The sequence below is a fragment of the Cavia porcellus genome, unplaced genomic scaffold, assembly GCF_034190915.1.
Source record: "Cavia porcellus strain 051 isolate PalLab524CR breed Dunkin Hartley unplaced genomic scaffold, mCavPor4.1 scaffold_30, whole genome shotgun sequence".
Lineage (NCBI taxonomy): Eukaryota > Metazoa > Chordata > Mammalia > Rodentia > Caviidae > Cavia > Cavia porcellus.
Window position 1 is genome coordinate 48,300,490 of NW_026947513.1, and position 6,305 is coordinate 48,306,794.

The window sequence follows — 6,305 nt, forward strand, 5'->3', positions numbered from 1 at the left end:
GTTTCCCGTGCAGTTTGCATTTTGTTCATGAATTCTCTGCCTACCCCTATTTCTCCAGGAATTCTACCTACTATGTCTTTCAGTAGATTTAGTGCTTCTGTTTTAATATTTAGTCTGATTCATTAAGACTTTAGTTTTGTGTATGTTGATAGGCATGCATCTAGTTTCAGTCTTTGGCATGTGGCACACCAATTCTTCCAACACCATTTATTAAAGAGACTATCCTTCCAGGAACATGTTTAGCCCCTTTGTCAAATATCAGGTTGTTGAGTGTCTTTGTAGTTGTGCTTGAATCTTCTAATCTGTTCCATTGATCCTCAGGTCTATTTCTTTGCCAGTACCATGCTGATCTTATCCTTGTGGCTTTGTAGTATAGTTTCAAGTCAGGAATTGAGATGCCTTCTGCCTTGCCTTTGTTGTCCATAATTGCTTTTGCTATTCTAGTTTCCTTCTGTTTCCAAATGAATTTTAGGAATATTTTCTCTAGATCTGTGAGGTATGTTAATGGAATTTGGATTGTGTTAAATCTGTATAACAGTTTTGGGAGCACGGCCATTTTCACAATATTGGTTCTTCCTAGCCAAGAGCAAGGAATAACCTTTCATGTTCTAATATCCTCTTCCATCTCATTTTTTAGTGTAGTATAATTTTCAGCATACAGGTCTTTCACATTCTTAGGTTGATTCCTAAGTATTTCATTTTGTTAAGGGTGATATTTCCATAATTTTTCTCTCATTGAATTTTTTGTTTGTGTACAGAAATGATATTGATTTTTGAGTGCTGACTTTGTATTCAGCTACACTGCTGAATTTATTGCTTCTAGTAGTCTTTTAATGGAATTTTTTGGATCTTCTATATAGAGTATCATGTCATTTGCAAATAGAGTTAGTTTAACTTCTTCCTTTCCTATCTTTATTCCTTTTATTTCTCTCTCTGATTGCTCTAACTAGTGTTTCCAGAACTATATTGAATAGGAGTGGTGATAGCGGACATTCTTGTCTTCTTCCTGATTTTAAAGTGAAAGTTTTCAGTTTTAGTCCATTTAGTATTAGTTGGCTGTTGGTTTGTCATAGATGGCCTTTATAAGATTGAGGTAGACACCAGGTATTCTGAGTTTCTGAAGGGTTTTTATCATGAACATGTGTTGGACTTTATTGAAAGCTTTTCTGCATCTATTGAGATGACCATGTGGTTTTTGTTTTTTGCTCCGTTGATGTGGTGTATTACATTTATTGATTTACATATGTTAAACCATCCCTGCATTCCTGGGATGAATCCTACTTGGTCATGATGTATAATCTTCTTGATGATTTGCTGCATTCTATTTGCCACTATTTTGTTGAGAGTCTTTACATTAATGTTCATTAGTGAGATTTTTCTATAGTTCTTTTTGGTTGGGTGTTTCTCTGGTTTTGGTATCAGTGTAATATTACCTCCAGGAATGATTTACAGAGGATTGTTTCCTTTTCAATTTCATTGAAGAGTTTAAGGAATATTGGCATCAAATCTTCTCTAAATTTCTTGTACAATTCAGCTGTGAATCCATCAGGAATTGGGCTTTTATTTGTTGGTATGTTTTTAATTATGTTTTCAATTTCAATAGCTTATATTATTAAAAATTGCTATATCTTCTTGGTTGAGCTTAGTTCATTTGATTCTTGAAATCTGTTGATTTCCTCTGTTTTCTACTCTATGTGAGTAGGTACTTATGATTTTCTGAATTTCTATGAGATCTGTAGTAATCTCCCCCTTTTCAGTTCTTATTGTGTGAATTCGGTTTTTTATTTCTTTTTCTTTATAAGGTTAGCTAGAAGTTTGTCAATTTTGTTTATTCTCTCAAAAAACCAGCTTTTTGATTCATTCTTTCTTTATTTTTTAGTTTCAGTTGCATTGATTTTTGCTTTACAATTCCTCTCTTCTATGAGCTTTGGGTTTAACTTGCTCTTTTTTTTCTAGAAGCTTGAGATGAAGCATTAGATTGTTCATTTGTGCTCATTCTGTTTTCTTGATATGACAATTTATTGTTATATATTTCTCTCTTAAGACCGCTTTCATTGCATCCCACAGATTGCAGTATGTTGTTTCTGCATTTTCACTGAATTGTAGGTATTGCTTTATTTCTTCTTTAATTTCATCTGTAGCCCACTGGTTGCTCAAAAGGTTATTATTTAATTACCATGTATTTATGCAGGTTTTGCAATTTCTTTTGTCATTTGTCTTAGTTACTTTTTACTCATCACTGAGACAAAATACCTGATGCACCAAGTTGGGAAAGGAAAGGTTTATTTCTTACAGTTTTTGGAGGTTTCAGTCCATACTCAGTTGGCTCCAAGGCAGGGTGGCATGGTGGGGCCACAGTTCATGGCAGTTGCAAACAGCAAGGCAGAAACCATCAAAAGAGCAAGACATGCCTTCTTCCTGCCATTATATCACATCCTGGCTCCACCCCTATGTGGGTGTAGCAATGACACCATCAATCCGAGCACTATACAATGAACCAATCACAAATGCATAATGCAAACACTTGAGGCCTGGGGTCCACCCAGATAAACTGTGACACCATTAATTTCCAATTTCTGTGTACTATGTTCAGATATTATGCATGGGGTAATTTCAATACCTTTGCAGTTACTTAAGAATGTTTTATGGGATAATATATGATCTATTTTAGAGAAAGTTCCCTACACAGCTGAGAAGAATGTGTATTCTGATGTGGTTGGGTGAAATACTCTGTAAATATATACTAGGTCAAATTGCTCATAGATACGATTCAGTTCTAATATTTTTTTGCTGACTTTTTGTCTAGTTGATCTATCTCTTTGTGACAATGGGGTGTTAAGGTCCCCTGTTAAAATTGTGTCCTTGTCTACTTTGTTTTTCATGTCCATTAGTATCTACTTTATATAGTTTTGTATTCCTGTATTTGGTGCATATATATTTATGATTGTTAGTTGTTCTTGAATTTTTCCACTAATGATTTATGTATGACTTTCTTTATCTCTTTTAATCATTTTAGGTTTGAAATTCCCTGCTTTTTTCTGGGTTTCTGTTGCATGGAATATTGTTTTCCATCCTTTGACTTTTAATCTGTGAGCTTCCTTTTGGGTCAGATGTGTTTCTTGTATACAGCATATTGTGGGATCATTTTTCTTGATCCATTCTGTCAACCTATATCTTTTGCTAGTTGAATTGAGACCATTTACATTTGTGGATATCATTGATATGTACTGGCTCAACTTTGCCATGTTACGTTCTAGTTGCTTGCTTTCTGGTTTTCCCCATTGTTTAATTGCTTGTACTATCTGGTGGTTTCTTTCTGTTGTTCTTCTGGGGATTGTGGTCATTTTTATCTCTATCTAGTATGTCTTTCAATTCTCTTTCTAGGGTTGGTTTGGTGAACATGAATTTCTTCAGTTTTTTGTCATGGAGGCATTTTGTTTCTCCATTAAATTTGAATAAAAGTTTTTCTGGGTACATCAGTCTGGGTTGAAAGTTGTTTTCTTTTAGGGCTTAAAATACCTCACTCCAAGCTTGTCTTGATTTGAGGATTTGTGCTGAAAAGTCTAGTGTGATTCCAATGGGCTTTTCTTGATAGGTGAGTTGTGTCTTTTCTCCAACAGCTTTTAGTATTCTGTTTTTATGCTGTATGTCTGAGATCTTAATTATTATATGTCTGGGTGTAGATTTATGTTGGTTGTGACTGTTTGGCATTCTATATGCCTCTTATCTGCATATTAGATTTTTTTCCCCATGTTTGGGAAATTTTCTGCTATTACTTAATATTTTAGTTAATGTCATTTGCATTGATTCCTGCATCTTCACTAATACCTATTAATCTTATATTGTTGCTCTTGGCATCATCTTGAAGCTGATGGATTGTTATTTCATGCTGCTTTGTTATTTTTTAAAGTTCTTTCCTTTCATGATTGCCAACTGCGATCCTGTCCTCAAGGTCCAAGATCCTATCCTCAGCTTCATTTAAACAGTTTTGGCAGCTTTCAATAGAATTTTTTGTTTCTTGGATATCTCTTTGAGTTTGTTTCATGAATTCTGCTTGTTTTCTATATTGTTCATTCAAAGTTTCAATTAATTTCCCATGTTCCTGTACTTTTTTCTCTATTCCTTCTTTAGCTGTGCTCAGCAATTCCTTTACTAAGGTTGTTATTTCTATCTTTACATGGGAGAGTACATCTAATTTGATTTCCTCTATAGCCTCATGGAGTTGTCCTTTTAATTTCACTTGCTCTCTTTTCAGAGATTTCTGGTGTATTACTTTTGAAATCCTCTATTTCAATGTCTCCTGTCCTTGCTCCTGGTGGAGTAGATGTTTGAGATTGCATTTTGCTTTTTTTGTTTTGCCATTTTCCCCTTTCGAGTTAATATTTGGTCCTTCAATCCCACTAGTGTCAACTGTTGGTAGTATCTTGGCCCTACTGTAAGGTTGATGTTTGTCCATTTTCTGGGTCCCTCAGTGAAGAAGTGGGCCAATCACCTGACTTCCCACTGCAGGGCCTGTTGGGTGAGTCCTATATTCTTCCTGGGCTGACAAGTCTAGTAGTATTGATGTAGGTCAACTTTTAGGTCCTGTTATTACTTTATCTTTAGGTTATTTCAAGTCACTAAATCTCCCTGCCTATATTATTTGTGGTGGCTGAGGCCCTATTGTGTCCCTATTGTGTGCCTGGGTGTCTCATAAGCCCTTTTGATTTTCTCCAAGTTGGGGGAGTCCTTATTGGCACACTCCTCACAGTGCCTGATGTTTTCTGTGTGCAGGAAAGAGTCACCCACACTATTGCCAGACTCACCAAGGTCTTACTGTTAGCTGAAGGGAGCTTTACTACTGGTCCTATTTACCCACTGTATACCTCTATTTTAGTGGCATAGTCACCACACTGATTAGAACCTGCTGAGATTTTCTGTTTGGGTGAGGCAGTTACTGAATCTCCTTTCAAACTAGCACAGTTAATCCTCCATAGTCCAAGGTTCTGGAAGAAAGGGTGGGAGCTGAAGATCAACAGTGGTATTAGATCCAGGAGGTAGGGAGTGTCCCCAAGGGGCCAGCAGATGTCCTGGGTCCAGGTGGCCACCAGGCGTGGGCCAAGGTCCCAGGGCATCACGGCATTCCTCAGTGCTGACTGGAGTTGCACAGGAGGTGGGTGGCTGTGCAGGCCAAGGTCCCAGGGCTGCATGGTGATCCTCACTGCTGATTGGAGTTGTGCCTTTTTCCAGGCTTTGTGCAATGTTTCAAAGCTTCCTCAGTGCACTGGGGATCACCTGGCCCACTTTTGGCTCCTTGGGTAGACTGCTGGCAACTGCTTGCCACTTGTAGCTCGCTGGGTTTGGGCCAGTTGGGCCCTCAGGGACTCTGTGTGTCCTCCGGTGATTTCTGATGCAGAGCATGGCTGGGAATGAAGTTCTAAGGCTTCCCTGTACACTGCAATTTAATTCTTGTGCAGTCAGGGCCTGGGACTGGATTCTAGGCTCTGCTTGATGCCTGGAGTTGGCTGAGTGTGGCCTGGTTCATCTATTTTTGAATTCGTGTAAACGTTGCAATTTCTTCAACTCTGGATGATGAGGAACTATTGCTTAGCCAATCACCTAAAAATATTGCATACAAATGAAATATTATCTTTCCATATTTACTTTATCTCCACCCAAGTTATGTAGTTGTGATTGTCCTAATTTCTTTCTTCACTTACCTAGTCAATTGGTATTTAGACACTAGAAACTTAGATTTTTGAAGTGATGGCTTTTTTTCAATGTTGCTTGGTGCTGTGTATGTGGATTTCCAGAATTCAAATGCTGGGCTCTAATGACCAATGTGATGGTAAGAAACAGGGCACTTGTGGAATAAGTCACGAGGACTTCATAATGGATTTTTGCCTTCATAAATGGATTTTTGCTCTTGTAAAAGAGACTAAAAAATTGTTCCAGACCCTTGGCCTTTCCATCCTTTCTTCCCTACGGGGACACGTAAATGGCACTATCTATGAAGAATGTAACATAGAACAGGCACATAATCTGCACATGCTTTGATCTTGGACTTCCCAGACTACAGGATGGAGATATACATTTTTATTGTTTATAAATTACCTATTTGCAGATATTTTGTTAGCAACACACACATACTAAGAAAAGGGAGTATCCAGCAACTATGTTGATGATAGCATAAGGCCTTCTGACTTCTTTCATTATTTCTTACACACACACACACACACACACACACACACACACACACACACACACACCCCATCACTGTTATATAAGCTGGGACAAGAAGAGGGACTCCAAATTAAGTCATCACA